Source organism: Camellia sinensis, chromosome 7, assembly GCF_055761805.1.
Source record: "Camellia sinensis isolate YWXY chromosome 7, ASM5576180v1, whole genome shotgun sequence".
In the NCBI taxonomy this organism is placed as follows: Eukaryota; Viridiplantae; Streptophyta; class Magnoliopsida; order Ericales; family Theaceae; genus Camellia; species Camellia sinensis.
In genome coordinates this window covers 65648245-65664258 of record NC_138967.1, presented here as the reverse complement: position 1 = coordinate 65664258, position 16014 = coordinate 65648245, and positions in this window count along the sequence as shown.

The window sequence follows — 16014 nt, the reverse complement described above, 5'->3', positions numbered from 1 at the left end:
CTGATTCTTTGTTAAGTAAAAATGGTTTTAGACTTGTATTCTGATAAATTTGTGTTAACAAAGAGTGGTATGTATGTGGGTAAGGGATACATGAGTGATGGTCTCTTCAAATTGAATGTAATGACTGTTGTACCAAAATATGCTATTAATAAGAATAACACATCTTTTTGATTATATTCTTGAGTCAAATTTATGGTATGGTAGGTTAGGATATGTGAATTTTGATGCTTTGCGTCGACTAATTCGTTTGGATTATATATCAAAGTTTGAAATTGATCCTAATCTCAAATATGATATATATGTAGAAGCAAAACTAACTAAGGCTCCATTTAAATCGGTTGAAAGAAAAATCGAACCTCTAGAATTAATTCATACTAATGTGTGTGATCTTAAATTTGTTCAAACTAAAGGAGGCAAAAAGTATTTCATAACATTTATCGATGATTGCACAAGATATTGTTATGTATATTTACTTAGAAGTAAGGATGAAGCCTTGGAAATATTTAAAATCTACAAAATTGAAATTGAAAATCAACTTGGTAAAACCATTAAAATGGTTAGAAGTGATAGGGGTGGTGAATATGACGCACCTTTAAATGAATTTTGTGCACAACATGACATTATTTACCAAACTACAACACTCTATTCTCTACGGCAAAATGGAATTGCTGAAAGGAACCCTTAAAGAAATGATGAATGCCATGTTACTAAGTTCAAGATTACCACATAACTTGTGGGGGAAACCAATATTGTCTGCTAATTATGTTCTTAACAGAATACTCCACAAGAAAATGAATAGCACTCCTTATGAATTGTGGAAAGGTCGACCACCTTCTTACAAATACTTAAAGGTGTGGGGGTGTTTGGCAAAGGTAGAAGTTCCTGTTCTAAAAAAGACTAAGATAGGACCAAAAATAGTGGATTGTGTGTTTATTGGTTATGCGCATAATAGTAGTGCATATCGGTTTCTGACTTATAAATCAGAAATACCTGATATACATATGAACACTATTATAGAATCAAGAAATGCTGTATTTTTTGAACATTTTTTTCCTTATAAGAAAGGACATGAATTAAGTTCACAGAAAAGAACTTATGATTGTACACAAAGTCAAGAGACTAATGACAATCAAACGCAAGAGACTAGTAATGGTCTCGACCAACAGGATTTAACTGATGATGAACTACGATGAAATAAGAGAGCGAGAATATCAAAATCCTTTATTCCAGATTTTCTGACATACCTGTTACAAAATGAGCCTCAGAGCTTTAAGAAAGCAATGTTAGGTCCTAAAACACCTTTGTGGAAAGACGCTGTTAATAATGAAATTGAATCCATTATACAAAATCATACTTGGGAATTGGTGAATCTTCCACTCGGTTCTAAACTTCTTGGATATAAACAAATATTCAAGAGAAAAATGAAAGTAGATGGTTCAATAGAAGAATATAAAGCAAGACTTGTGGTAAAAGGTTACAGACAAAAGAAAGGTCTGGACTATTTTGACACATATTTCCCTGTGACCAGAATAACATCCATCCGCATGCTTATTGCTATAGCAACGTTGTATAATTTAGAGATACATCAAATGGATGTTAAGACAACTTTCTTAAATTTGTTATCTAAATGAAGAGATCTATGTGGAGCAACCCGAAGAGGTTGTTGTACCAGGGCAAGAAAAGAAAGTTTGTCGGCTTGTAAAATATCTTTATGGATTAAAACAAGCTCCTAAGCAATGGCATGAAAAATTTGATCATGCTATGCTTACTAATGGGTTTAAGATAAACGAATGTAACAAGTGCGTCTATGTTAAAAACATTGACAAAGGCTATGTCATCATTTGTCTTTATGTGGATAACATGCTTATCATTGGAAGCAGTCAAAACATAATCAAATCAACTAAGCAAATGTTAAACATAAGATTTGATATGAAAGATGTGGGAGTCATAGATGTTATATTAGGAATGAAAATTACTAAAACATCTGATAGATAAGCATTATCACAATCTCATTATATTGAGAAAATTCTTGGTAAATATATCATGGATGATGTGAATGTAGCAAGAACACCTGTAGACAGCAGTCTTTATTTATCAAAAAATAAAGGTGATGCGGTGTCTCAGTTAAACTATTCCCAAATCATTGGAAGCCTAATGTATGTAATGAATTGCACGCATCCTGATATAACATATGTTGTCAGTAAATTGAGTAGGTACACTAGTAACCCTGGAGAAGACGATTGGAAAGCAATCATTCGGGTTCTTTGACATCTAAGATTTACCCGTGATCATGGCTTAAACTTTACTCGATATCCAGTAGTACTCGAAGGCTATTGTGATGCAAATTGGATATCGGGTACTAAAGATTCAAAATCCACTAGTGGATATGTCTTTACTCTAGGAGGCACTGCTGTTTCTTAGAAATCCATGAAACAAACATGCATCGCATGATCCATAATGGAATCAGAGTTCATTGCTTTAGACAAAGTAGGAGAAGAAGCAGAATGGCTTCACCACTTCTTAGAAGACATTCCAATGTGGCAAAAACCTATGCTAGCTATTTGCATTCATTATGATAGTCAATCTGCAATAAGTAGGGCACAGAGTCATATGTATAATGGTAAGTCACAACATATTCGTTGTCAACATAATACAGTAAGGCAATTGCTCTCAAGTGAAATAATCTCAATAGATTATATAAAATCTAAAGAGAACATTGTGAATCTGTTAACGAAAGGTTTGGCAAAAGAGCAAGTGTATAGTTCATTGAAGGGGATGGAATTAAAGCCTATTATATAAGAGTCATCATAATGGGAACCCTACTTAGATGACTGGAGATCCCAAAAACTAAGTTCAAAGGGATAACTAAGTTATGTGTGGCTCGCCAGAAATCACCAAGTGTAGACACTCCATTTTTTACCGTCCTCAATACTTAGACGTCATCGCTTGTGCACTCGATGATTGTGTTTGTTTGTGTTCGTTTTGAGCGCCCGAAGTCCTCGATGGAACGCCTTGTCTTTGAGCCTCTAAACCTTATTCTTTCTTTGCCTTGTTTTGGACCAAAACTTGGTGTCTGCTCTTGGTGACCTGTTAGCCACCACCCAAGGCTGTCGGCCATGGGTTGTTTTTGTCGGCCATGGGTGTGTCTAGTCGACCACCAGTGGTGGCCGGTCGGTTATCAGTGGTGGCCGACGGCCACCAGTGCCTTTTTCTAGATATTTATTGACAGTTGTGCCAGCTGTTGCACACTGAGCTGCATCTCCATACACGTGTATGATGAGATGTTTCTAAGCTCAAGGGGTGTTTTTCTATAAACGGGAGGGTTCCTCCCCTATTTTGGAGGGTTAGAAAAATTAGAGCAGAAATATCTCTCTCTCTCTACCTTTCTCTCTCTCTTGATATTTTGTACACATTTGCTCACAAGTCCTTAGCTTTTGCATACCAACCCTTAACCAAATACTCTCACCTTTGGGCTGAGATTACTTAGAGTCTTGTTTGAGCTCTAGAAGGTGGTTTGAGCTTGGATTATTGGCTATTTTGTGCTTTGCTTCAAAGGTGTTACCCAAAAGGCAACCTAAGAGGGGGGTTGAATTAGGTTTTTACAATTAAAATTAATAATACCCTAATAAAAATTATGACTAGCACAATAGATAAATATAATTAATGAAATAAAAATAATTAAAACAAGGGTCTTAACAACTATGTCAGTTAATGATTTTAGCATAGTAAAAATGCGAAATATAGCTATGGAAATATAAAATAAAATAAAGAGATAAGGGAGAGAGAGGCAAACAAATTTATAGTGGTTCGGCTTCAACTTGGCCTACGTCCACTCCTCAAGCTTCACTTGAGATTTTCCACTATCTTTTAGCTTCACAGGGGTGCTAGCAACCTCTTTACAAATGGAGTAATCCTCAACGGATTTTACACAGACTTCACAAGTCCAAACCCTTGCAAATCTTAGGTGATTCACAATCACTCTCAAGATTTCAAGAACACAGTGTTTGCAACACTTTTACAAGATGAAATGGTATTTTTGCTTTCAAAGAAAGCTTACAATAAATATCTCTCAAAGATAGATATATAAAATGAAGCTTTGATTTTTCTGTAAATCTCATGCAAGAAAGATGGGCTTAAAGCTATAAGGCTCAGTGTATAATTTATGAGAATAGATGTGAGTGATTATAGATCAAAGAATATTTTTAGGTTTTTTGTAACTTGTTTACATTAGAGGCTTTGGTATATATAATGAAAATTATAGTCGTTTATAGCCGTTGTATTCATTTGAATTTATAGCCGTTTATAGCCGTTGTAGTCATTTGAATTTATAGCCGTTTATAGCCGTTGTACTTCCATCATTACCAATTTGAATATCTTCCACTCCATAATTACAAATTTAAATATCTTCCACTTGAACCTTTTGAACCTTTTGGCCTTTTGAATCTTTATAGTCGTTTATAGCCGTTGTACTTCCATCATTACTAATTTGAATATCTTCTACTTAAACCTTTTGAACCTTTTGGCCTGCTGCCGTGCTAGGCTATTTGAACCTTTGTTTTGGGCTGTTTGAACTCCTGATTTAATCAAATATTAAATACATTCTAACAACATTTAGGATAAAGGTTTAGGTGAGAAATAATGGGACAAAATAAATTTTGATTCTATTTTTCTCTTTCAAATAAATCATCAAAATAAATTTTGATTAAAATATAATTCAATAAATCATCAAAATAAAGTTTGGATTCTATTTTTCTCTTTCAAACAAATTAAAACATAATTAAATAAATCATCAAAACAAATAAGTCTAACAATCTCCCCCGTTTTGATGATGGCACACAATGATGTTTTGATTTGATTTGGGAGTAACAAGAGCTCCCTCTCAAGTCGTGCTCCCTGAATTCATTTCTAAATACATTGGTTAGCACATGTATAATAAATAAGCTTTAATCAATAACATGATATAAAATTAAGATATCAAACTATAAATACATAACATTAGATTAGTTTGAAAATAATACCATAATACATAACATCATATAATTTTCTCCCCATGTGACATTATCAAAAGGAAATTATGGCTCAAAATCTGGAGCAGGAGGAGGAAAATGATAGCGATAAATGACATCAAAAAAAGATAATCAAAACAGATATATACATATATATATATATATAGATATATGATTTGCCCGCGTTTCTTTTTTATTCATTGAAAATCGCATCAGACACGCATCTTCGCTTTTGCGTTAGCCGACCGACAAAACTGAGACGGGTCAATCAGTCAATCAGCTGCCTCAGCTCTCTCTCCCTATTGTCGTCTTCTTCTTAATCACTCTCTTTGCCTTCTTTTTCCTCATTCACTTCGTGAGAGAGATAGAATAGAGAGACTGAGCAGAGCAGAAAGGTTGCCAAAAACTACTCTCCTTTCGATTACATCTCTCTTCTACTACATGGCCTCGTCCCGTCCGCTTTCTCTCTTTCCAGACCTGAATGATCTCGTAAGCACTGCTGGGCCGAGTGCCCCGGCTCCCACTCTCCCCAACCTTCCTATGATGTTGATTGAGCAAATAATGGTAGCTCAATCAGACATTGAAGCCAATCATTTCACATTGACATCTTGTATGAAGACGGTGATTGTAGTCACAAAATTGGCTCACTGACTGCAGAACAGGATGAGTGAGCTCCATCAGGTCAACGCCTAACTCGCTCTACTCCTGTGCATGTACAAAGATACGCGAGCAGAAATAGACGCACTGAAGGCCAAAAATAAAGAGCTTAAACGGAAAACCACCTCCATGGCCCGATTTGAAGCAATGTCGGTCTTAGCCTTTGATAGTCAGCGGGGAGTCGTCGCTCTCGATGAAAGCACGGGGGCAGGGGCGTCAAGGGTCGTCGAAGGTGATAAAAAGAAGAAGAAAACGATGGAGGAGACGAGTAAGTAAGATCGGCGTATGGCCGGAAAAAAAATGAAGGGTTTTTTTTTTGGTATGTTTATTTTAATTGGCTTGTGGCCGTAAAAAAAAAATGAAGGGTGTTTTTTTTTTATGTAAATATTTGTATTTTGATTTGTTTTTGTTTTTATGTTTAAGTACTGAAAAATGAAATTAAAAAACAGAATGAGAAAAAAAATAACAATAAAAGAAATTAAGCCTAATACCAAAAAAAATAAAAATTAAAAATTAAAAAAAATTAAAATAATAGAAGCAGAAATTAAACTTAATGGGATGTTGGTGTTGCTGGAATGGTAATGCAAAAAAAAAAAATAATAATAATAAATAAATAAAATACCATGAGGGTTTAAAAAAAATCAATGTATGCAAAGTTAACTTTACCTCAAGATGCAGAACCAAAAAAAATTACACAGTTGAGAATAACAAACTGTTAAGGAGAATAAATGTATGAAGGACTTGAGAACATTCAACTGATATAAATGTTTCCATATCAATGTAGCAATACACACATATCATTTTAACAAAAATTCAAGGTTCAAAGTCATAACAAAACTTTTTAAGTAGAAATCAGCATTCCAAGCTTGCTACGAATAAAATTGAAGCGATCCTCGCTTAGGAGTTTTGTGAAAATATCCGCCAATTGCTTGTTAGTGTTTACAAATTTAAGTACAATATCCCCTTTTTGAACATGATCTCTTAAAAAATGATGTCGAATTTCAATATGTTTTGTTCGTAAGTGTTGAATTGGATTTTTTTTTAAAATTGATGGCAATAGTATTATCACATTTAATAGGGATATGATCGTAATACAAATCAAAGTCCTTCAATTGTTGTTTCATCCAAAGAATTTGGGCACAACAACTTCCGGAAGTTATATATTCAGCTTCAGTTGTTGATAAAGCAACATAATTTTTCTTTTTGCTAAACCACGATACTATTGAGTTACCAAGAAAGTGACAAGTGCCATTGGTGTTTTTTCTATCAAGTTTGCATCCGGCAAAGTCGGCATTCAAGTAACTAATTAAATCAAATGCAACACCTCTAGGATAAAACAGTCCCAAATTTTTAGTGCCAACAAGATATCTAAAAATTCTTTTAACAACATTGAGATGTGATTCCTTAAGATTTGATTGATATTTAGCATACATACAAACACTAAACATAATATCGAGTCTACTTGCAGTTAAATAAAGAAGTGAGTCGATCATACCTCGATATTTTGTTTGATCAATGGATGTGCTCATAGGTGTTCCAGCTATTTTTGAGTCATACATACCATACTTTTTGAGTAGTTCTTTTGTGTACTTACCTTGGTTGATAAAAATTCCTTCCTTATATTGTTTGATTTGAAGTCCAAGGAAATAATTTGGCTCCCCCATCATGCTCATCTCAAACTCACTTTGCATACACTTAGCAAATTCCTTACACAATGTTTCATTAGTAGCACCAAATATAATGTCATCCACATATATTTGCACAATAAGTAAATCGCCATTTTTATTTTTAACAAAAAGTGTTGTGTCAATCGTTCCTCTAGAAAAATTATTTTCAATTAAAAATTTACTTAATCGTTCATACCATGCACGAGGTGCTTGTTTCAAACCATATAAAGCTTTTGATAGTTTAAAAACATGATTTTGGAAAAGCATGATCTTCAAAACCTGGGTGTTGTTTAACATAAACTTCCTCATTTATAAAACCATTAAGCAAGACACTTTTTACATCCATTTGATAAAGTTTGAAATATCTAAAAGATGCAAATGCAAGTAACATGCGAATGACCTCTAATCTAGCAACCAGCAAAGGTTTCATTGAAATCAATACCTTCTTCTTGATTGTATCCTTGTGCAACAAGTCTAGCCTTGTTTCTTATAATTGTGCCGGATTCATCAAGCTTGTTTCGAAAGATCCATTTGGTACCGATAATGGTATGATCTTTAGGTTTTGGCACAAGTTTCCACACTTTGTTTCTCTCAAATTGGTTAAGCTCTTCATGCATAGCTATGATCCAATGTTCATCGAATTCGGCTTCTTGAAAGTTTTTAAGCCCATTCTGTGAGAGAAAAGCCAAGTTACTACAAATGTTTCTAAGTGAAGAGCGAGTTTCAATACCTTTTGTAGGGTTACCTAGGATTAAATCCTTAGGGTGATTATGAACAAACTTCCATTCTCTTGGCAAATCATCATTGTTTCCTCATTCTTCTTGAGGTAAGAGAATATGTTGTTCAATCTCTTTGTTCAACTTACATGGTTGGTTCTCTTCTTTGTAGGTACTTGAATCTCCCACATTTGATTCCAAATCTATATTATCACTAATAATTTGCTTTTGAGCAGAGATGTTAGTTTTATCAAATGCCACATGTACAGATTCTTCCACAACAAAAGTTCTTTTATTAAAAACACGATAAGCTTTGCTAGTCAAGGAATAGCCAAGAAAAATTGTTTCATCATATTTTGAATCAAATTTACCTAAGTTATCCTTACCATTATTATGCACAAAACATTTACAACCCAAAACATGCAAGTGACTAATGTTGGGCTTTTTATCATGCCAAAGTTCATAAGAGTGTTTTTGAGAATAGGTCTAATTAATGCACGATTTAAAATATAGCATGCGGTGTGAACGGCTTCGGCCCAAAAATATTTAGGAAGATTAAAGCATTGTTCTACTCATCTCTTCTAAATTTCTATTCTTCCTTTCTACTACACCATTTTGTTGAGGGGTTTTAGGTGCTGAAAAATTATGTCCAATACCATGCTCATCATAAAACAATTCAAATTTCTCATTTTCAAGTTCTCTACCATGGTCGGTTCGAATATTAGAAATAAGAAAGCCTTTTTCATTTTGAATTCTATGACAGAGTTTTGTAAAAGAAGAAAATGTTTCATCTTTGTGTGCTAAAAACATAACCCATGTAAATCTTGAATAATCATCAATAATAACAAGACAATAATGTTTACCACCTAGACTGGATGTCCTTGAGGGACCAAATAAATCCATTTGCAATAGTTGTAAAGGTCTAGTTGTGGAAATATGACATTTTGATTTAAATGATTTTTTAGTTTGTTTTCCTTGTTGACAAGCACTACAAAGATGATCTTTTTCAAATTTAATTTTTAAAAGTCCAATGACCAAATCCTTTCTCAAAAGTTTAGCAATTAAATCCATATGAGCATAATGCCATAACCAACTATTTTCATTATTAACATATAAACATTTAACATCACTAGCATAGAGATCATTAAGATGAAAAACATAAACATTATCACGGCGATTACCAACGAATAAAGCTTTATGATCATTTGTGCTTTCAATTGTGCAATGTGATTTATCAAAAATAACTCGATTACCTTTATCACATAATTGAATAATACTAAGTAGGTTATGCTTAAGTCCATCAACAAGTGAAACATTTTCAATAGAAGGGTTAGGAGAAATATCGATGCTATTAATACCGATGATTTTTCCATTCTTGTTGTCTCCAAAAGTAACAAATCCTCCATCTTTCGATGATAGTTTAGTAAAGAATGATTTATCTCCGGTCATGTGTCTGGAACATCCACTATCAAGGTACCACTTCCCTTCTTTAGCTTTGGACTTAAAGCAAACTGACAAGATGACAATCAAGTGTTGGTTTTTGGTACTCATAGTTTCTTGGGTCCTTCTTGGTTAGTTTTGTTAGATCTCTTAATAATCCAAATCTTTTTGCTATGTTCATATTCTTTTTGAATGGACAGTAAGATATATAATGGCCTTTCTTTTTACAGTAAAGACAAGTAATATGAAGGTGTGTCATGAGAGGTGCCTTGTCAAATATTGTATTGAGATTATTTTGTTTCTTAATAGGGTCATATCCAATACCTGCTTTATCAAAAACACATCTTTGATTTCCAAGAAACATGTTGAGATTATCTCTGCCTTCTACAAAATTTTCAAGTGTTTTTGTTAAATCATCAACATTGTTTTTTAAAGTAGTTTTCTCATTAGAGATAGTATCAAAATCATTTTTCAAAATAATTTTTTCTTTCTTTAATTCTTCTACATTAATAGATAAAGATGCAACAGATTTCTTCAACACATTATTTTTGGCACAAATTTTTCTAAATTCATTTGATAGTTCATGGAATGCACTTTCAAGTTCTTCATAAAGAGTAGTTACCTCATCTTGAGTAGAGTCTTCATCTTCAAGAGCCATGAGACATAAGTTGGCTACTTCATTTTCAATTTCATTACTTGAGCTTTCATCTTCACGTTCTCCCCAAGCTGCTACCATGGCCTTCTTGTTTCTTTTGTAGTCTTTATTGTACTCATTTTTGAAAGGTCTTCTTTCTCTATAATTGTTTTTCTTGAAGTGCTTTTTGAGATTTCTACTAAACATGGCATAGCTTTCATCCTCACTAGAGTTTTCATGTTCTTCTTCATTTGATGATGCTTTGAATGCAATTCCACTTTTCTTTTTGTCTTCAACATCCTCATGTCCTTTCATGGTGATCTCATGAGTCATAAGGGAACCCATAAGCTCATCCAATCCAAGTGTGGAGAGATCTTTGGCTTCTATAATGGCAGTGACCTTTGTTTCCCAATTCTTTGGTAGACACCTAAGAAATTTTCTTACCAACTCATTGTTAGTATAATTTTGCCAAGAGATTTCAAAGAGTTTACAATTTCAGTAAATCTAGTAAACATACTTGAAATAGATTCATCAGAGTTCATTTTAAACAATTCACAACTATGAACAAGCATATCAATACGAGATTCCTTCACTTAGTTTGTACCTTCATACGTTACCTCAAGTTTGTCCCAAATTTCTTTTACCAAATCACAACTTGAAATTCTATTATACTCCTTAGAGTCTAATCCACAAACAACGGTGAGTTTGGCTTTAGCATTGGCTTGCAATAATTTATGATCTCTCTCATCACATTCATCTTCAGTTTTAGGTACACTAATATTGTCTACTAATTTGGTAAGAAGTTTTGGACCTTTGGTGACAATAATCCACATGGCATAATCAGTGGGTTGTAGGTATAGGGTCATCTTATCCTTCCAATGACTATAGTTGTTTCCGTCAAACAATGGTGGCTTATTTGTGACTTGTCCTTCAGCTAAGGTTGCCATGGATTGAAACTCCTAGATGATTAAATCTAAAACAAGAGTCTAGGCTCTGATACCAATTGTTACCCAAAGGACAACCTAAGAGGAGGGTGAATTAGGATTTTACAATTAAAATTAATAATACCCTAATAAAAATTATGACTAGCACAATAGATAAATATAATTAATGAAATAAAAATAATTAAAACAAGAGTTTTAACAATTATGTCAGTTAATGATTTTAGCATAGTAAAAATGTGAAATATAGCTATGACAATTTAAATAAAATAAAGAGATAAGGGAGAGAGAGGCAAACAAATTTATAGTGGTTCGGCTTCAACTCGGCCTACGTCCGCTCCTCAAGCTTCACTTGAGATTTTCCACTATCTTCTAGCTTCACAGGGGTGCTAGCAACCTCTTTACAAATGGAGCAATCCTTCACGGATTTTACACAAACTTCACAAGCCCAAACCCTTGCAAATCTTAGGTGATTCACAAAAGGTATAGCACTTACCTTATTTATGCTTGTTTTGTGTCTTTGTTTTGCCATCTTTTCCAACTGTTTTCGAGCTGATTTTGAACTATCAAAAACTCTATTTTTGTGACTTAAAAGTGTTGGTCTAAGGTCTCTTTGAGTTAGGGGGTGGTCCACCCTTCTTGCTCATTTGTTTATTAAGCTCTTATACCATTTTTCATCACTTTAAAACCAAATTTTTTGGGCCTTTTAACCACTGAATTTTAGAGGTTTTTCAGAGGTAAAAAGCTTGTTTTGAAGTCCAAAATTGAAAGGGTTAGCCTCCCCTCCTTGTGTCTTGTTTGCATGCTTAGATAGCTTCACATGTTAGCATACTTTTCTAGCTTAATTTAGCTTAAGTCTAGCATGTTTTTGCCTCTGAAATAACTTGTTTTGGCTCTATTTTGGGCTGGTTAGTTCAGTTGAGGCTTGTTTTGCATAGTTATAGTGTTAATTCCTTCACTTGCTTAGTGTTTTAAGGCTTTAACTATCATTGTTTTGAGTTAATAGCATGTTTTAGTGTTGTTTTGCACTTCATTTCAGCATTATAATCTCTACAATCTCCCTCAAGTCTTCACTCTTTTATTTGCTTTGAAAGTGGCTTTAAACCTCTTGTCTGCCTAAGTGTGGAATGGAGGTGTTGCACCTAATGGTTTAATCCCTTAAGGGGTTCATTACCAACAGTGTAATGCCTTTTTCACGCCCAAAGCAACTTGTTGTTTGAGTCATCTTTGCATTAGAAGACACTCACTAATGGACCAAATCAATTTAAGAATGGTTTTGGTAATTAAAATGAGTAAACAAAATTGGACAAGTAAAAGAGGCAAAATAAACAATTTTCGTGTTGCATTGCATATGTTTGAATCAGACGTTAGTTTGAACACAAGGGAAATGAGACAATTCATACTCAAAAGTGATGAAATGTGCCATTTTTCCTTGGTCACCATTGCCCTTGATCATGCATAATAGAGTGATGGTCCTTTGGTCTCATTTTGCATTTATTGAACTTGCACAATTGGTTTCACAAACCATCATGCAATGAAATTGCTTGATTAATGGTTTGTAAACCCAAATTTTGTCCCTCCTTTGATCTCCCCATGAAAAGGAGAGGCAAAGTGTGCAAATAATCTGTGAGAATACACTGTTTTGCTTTGTCTACTCTCTGTTGCAGCAAAAAGAGGAGTTCATGTCATCAGTGGCTGACTGGCCACCACTGGCAGCCGATCGGCCACCATTGGTAGCCGACAAGCCCCTTGTTGGCCACCAATGAAATTTGCACAATGTGTTCCTAAGGTGGAGCAGAGGTGTTCTGGAAGTTAGCAGAATTTTTGGTGTTCAAATGTGCAAACAGAGGCTCGCAGCAGCAAAACGGTGACTTTTCAGGTGGAGAAACTGAGCATGCATTCATCCCCTGTTTCCCAAGGCCGTTTAGTTAACTTGTCTAGTAGATTAGTTGATTAATTTATGTTGTAATTAATTAACTTAATTGTTTTGTAATCAGTTAGTTAAGTGTTGTAATATTTAATTAGCTTAGAGTAGTTAGTTAAATATTGTATTGTAATAATTAGTTTAATTAGCGTAGCTAGTTAGCTTATTGTTTTGGACTCTCCTTCGCGAGGGCATAATGTTGTAATAAGTGTGCGCGTGTGTGTGTATGTCTTCCAACCCCACATCTTTCTCCCTTTTATTTAATCTCTTTTGATGGTTAGATTAGGGACATGTTTCAATTAGCATACCTTATGCTTGTATCCATTCATTTGTATTGCATACATTGAGGCTCGGCGCATCATTCATACTACATTGTCATTTTAACAATTCTTTGAATACGTGTTTAAGCGCATGTTGTTCAAATTGACCCTTAGGCCATATTAGTAGCCGAGCCTATTAATTGCATTCTTCGCATGTGTTTGCATTAGACATATTGTATACTCAGGATCATGCATCTTTCTAACTAGTTTTTGTTTTGGCTTGGAGTACATGGTAAGCTTTTACGCTTTAGCATATTCGCATGAGTGTGTATGCTGCCATGATTAGCATGCTGGTCATAAGGCTATGTGCTTACTTGCTAAACTGCTTGAATACCAGTGGATGATGGCTTGTTGTTTGAATTGGAACGATTCAACAAATGTAAGTTTTAAGCCCACTTGTTGAGTGGCAAATCATGTTTTAAGCCCACTATGTTTGGTGGCAAATCCGCAATCTTTAAGCCCACTTGAGGAAGGCAAATTCAAACCATTTTTCGCAAACAAACATGAGTTGAATTGTTCCAAGTATTGCAAACTAGTATATAGTTGCTTGTGTGCGTCACATAGTAAATCTAGTTTAATAACCGGAATAAGAACGCATAATGTTGATAAAAACTCATATCATGATTAGTAGAGGCTGATCTTTGATCGGGCGAATGGGGGTGCTCAATTCATGACCTTTCCCCCTCGTACCTAAGTTTCTGAGTCGAGGCAACTTTGGTAATGACGGACACGTGGCCTTTGGCATAAGTCAGGGTTTCTTAAATTTGCGCAAAAATAAAATATTTAGGTGGCAACTCTGTATCTAGCAAAGCAGTCCAATTTTGGCATTATTTGATTTAAAATCGATTTTCTAAAATGATTTACCAGATTTGGACTCTTTGGTGTTTATCAGTTTCACATTGCACTTGTGAGACTAGATTCAGAACCGTGGGGGTTCGAACTGTGAGGCCTTTCTTTTTAAACCTTTTCGAATGGCGGGGTGCGAAAAAAAGACGAGTCCACAGTTTTTGGCGACTCTGCTGGGGAATTAGAGAACTTGACTCGAACTCTTGATATGTTGTTTTATCTACACTTATGTGTTTCTTTGTATTTGCATTTGCATCGATGCGCCTAAGTCACAATGTTTTCCATCTGCTATTCCTGAGCGGTTTGCTAGAGGCTTGCTTAGAAAAGCTTTCCAAAAGGCTGACCGGTTGCGGGCTCAGCCACGATGGGAACACAACCCTTGGATCTGGACTACCGCTATACCGTTTGATCCTCCTTTCATTTCTCGGTGTTAGGTGTGAGAGGTATATTAGGTGGTCTTGCTGAGGTACCCATTTTGACCAATCGTCTTAGTTGCATATCGGAAACCATAGAGACTATGCCAAACTAGGACAGGTTGCTCACCCGAATGCAGGAATTGTTTGAAACCACTTGTTTGCGTAGTGAACCCCTAGCTCCTGACGAAATTAGGACCGAGTAACCTTACCCCATCATAGGGGTGTTTTGGCTCTTACTTGCTTGATACGTGCTTTTAGAGTGAAACTCTGTAGGGATGTACGTATCAGTTGCAAATCTGGGTATCAGTTTTGGGGCATAAATCAGTGTTTGAGTACAGTTCTCCAGCTTCTGATTGCAACTGCATGTTGTTTCTGTCTGAACCGAGATGCTGTGCAGTTTCTGATTTTTGTTTCTTTTTGTTTTGTTTTCTTTTGCAAGGTAGTCTTTCACCATTGCTTCAGACGATTCTGTTACCCCCAAGCACTCTGGACCCGGGTTAGAAGGATTTGCAGATCTGGGGATCTAGTCAGGGGACAACCAGTGTTTGTTTCACTCCCCCCGGTTACTAGACGGAGGAGGATTTGACAAAATTTGCCGATTCAGCAGTCACCGTTTACCTCGCCTACGGCCAGGTAGGCCCAATTATCTACTTCTACTCCAGACATAGAGTATTTGCCGTTTCTAGCAGTTCAAAGTCCTCCAGTCAACATGGAAGACATATTTCGTTAACTCTAGTAGACTATTAAGAACATGCAGCTGGATGCTGCCCGACAAGCAAAGACCATAGCTTGCCAAGCTGAGGTTGTAGCCCACTAAGCAGAGGTAATAGAAAGGCTTCAACAACAGCAACCACAACCTGCAGTAGCCTCAGCATCACATGCACCCCCTGTGGGAATTCCGGCACCCCGGGTCACAATTAATGTCCAGGAAAATGCGGCATTCAGGCAGATCCCATCCCTCTTCTGACCTCTAAGGCACCGGTTTACCCGATAGAGGCGCCGTTTGAATTCGAGGTCGACCCTACTGCACTGAAAGTGAGCAAGCTGGAAAAGTTCTTTAAAAGGGCACATGGCGTGAATTCAATCCCTGATATTGAGGATGGCTATACTGATTCGGCAATGACATTACCAGATAGATTCAAGATGCCCCATATAGACCGGTTTGACGGTTTCGGGGATCCTATGGTCCATCTACGACTATTCTCTGACATTCTACGACCCATGGGTCTTACCAGATTACAGTCGTTCTTTGGTCGGACCCTGTCGGGTATAGCGGCCATCTGGTATGCCAAACTTGAAGACTCTGTGAAGAGAAATTGGGAGGAAATGGCCGAGGCCTTCATAGCGCAGTACTTTTTCAATGCTCAGATCGAGGTCACTACTCGTGATCTCGAAGCAACTCGTCAGGAGCCGAAGGAGGGCTTCTCGGATTTTGTGACCTGGTGGA